Source organism: Cetorhinus maximus, unplaced genomic scaffold, assembly GCF_964194155.1.
Source record: "Cetorhinus maximus unplaced genomic scaffold, sCetMax3.hap1.1 HAP1_SCAFFOLD_3136, whole genome shotgun sequence".
Lineage (NCBI taxonomy): Eukaryota > Metazoa > Chordata > Chondrichthyes > Lamniformes > Cetorhinidae > Cetorhinus > Cetorhinus maximus.
This window is the reverse complement of record NW_027599061.1, coordinates 25,032-26,875: the sequence shown is the minus strand read 5'-3', so window position 1 is coordinate 26,875 and position 1,844 is coordinate 25,032.

Here is a 1,844-nt window from a genome sequence, read left to right as displayed (position 1 = left end):
CCCCATGCATGACTTCCCCACCCTCTTCTTTGAGAAACAGTGGGGAAAAGATTAATTTCTGTCAGTAGCACAAAACAAATGATAACAAATCGGCAGCTTGTTTTACACTGCATGAACTTTTTGTCCAAAAAGAATCAGACATGATGTAAAATGGACTACCAATTTGGTATGTGCCATTTTTGCCCTAGTGGTAACACCAATTTCACCATTTTTATTTGCGTAGAACAAGATTTTATTTTCTTGGCTGACATAGTAAAATACTCAAGACAAAACATTCGCACATTACCAGTACAGTACAATTGAATAAGCATGAGCATAAGGGAGCACTTACTCACTTCATGTGATTACTGTAGTGTGAGCAGAGTTTACAGTTTGTGAAATCTCGATTTGATTTTGCAGAGATTTGGCTGCAAATCCAACTACACCTTCATTCTACTTTTGTCTTCAATGTGAAAAAAAAATATCCACCGAAGCATTAAAGCAAAGTGGGCAAGTATTTCGGTAGTGCATTTGGAGAACTCTGGAAACTCTTTGAATTGACAGCCATTGATCAAGAAACATGATTTTAATATTGTCTCTATAAACAGATCACCAGCTCTGTCAATTGAATTCTCTTTTATACTCAGGGCGAGCTTGGCTGCTGCTACAAGTTCCTCAAACTGATTTTAAACACGAGTGAAATCAGGCAATTCACTTCCTCTTTGAGGGAAATATTTGCTGATTTTTCTGTAAAACTTGAATTGCATTTTTATTTTGGAGTGTTGACATTTTGCAGTCCACGATAACTGAAGATAATGTTGGGAATGTAGTTATTGTCTTCTGGCATGTAGTTGCAAAAACAAAGTTTTTTGACAAAACTCTAATTTTTTGTGCATGATGGAAATGTTACTGTTTTCAATTGACAAAGAAATATTGAGTTTATTGAAGTTGTCAGCTATGCCAGTCAAATAGCCCAATATAACCTGGAAGCTCTGATCGAGGAAATGATGGTGGAATGTTGATTCAGAGTTGATCAAAAACAAGTGGCATTCCTTCCTGAGTTTGCATATTCTTGCCAAAACTTTATCATGAGACAGGTATTGAACTTCCTTGATTACCTCCATCTGTTCTTTCAGGTGAAAGGGCTCTTGTTTGGGGAGGAAAAAATCTTGTGGTTTACATTTGAAGGTGTGATGTTTGGTCTTCAAATGACATTTTATTTTGCTTGGTTTTATCCCTATCCTGAGTGTAAACTTCAGCACAAGCAACATGTTGTGGTTGATGATTTTCATCAGAAGCGGCAAAGGTGAATCCCAAGTCCAAGTTAGAAGGAACGTTTTTGCTTATTTTATTTTGCCCAGCTCTACTTGTTCCTTACATGTGATCAATATCCTCCACTTTATACCTCAAAAAACAGTCTATTCCATCACAATTATTGAAGGCTAGGTCACAATCAGGTCTGTTTTTATGAGAGCTAGGCGATACAAGTGTAATCCTAATACTTTTTCATTTGAACTGTAGATTGGTAAAAATATTGAGTCAGTCGAGGATCATTTGGACTTGTAGCAATCATACAAAAGATACTTTGGATGCCTGCAACAGCAATTGATGCGGCCTTCACTTTCCTGTGGTAGACTCAAATTCTTAAATTTTCTTTGTTTCTTTGAAATTGAAAGTTTGAATTCAAATAAAAAAGATACATCCTTGTAGCCTTGGGCAGTGGGATCTTTGAATTTCTGCTGATTTTCTTAAAACGGGGGATGTATTTTGTTTGTCACATTGAATGTGATCGTTGCTGGCAAGGCCGGCAATTATTGTCCATACCAATTTGCACGAGAAGATGGTAGTGAGCCACTGCAGTCTGT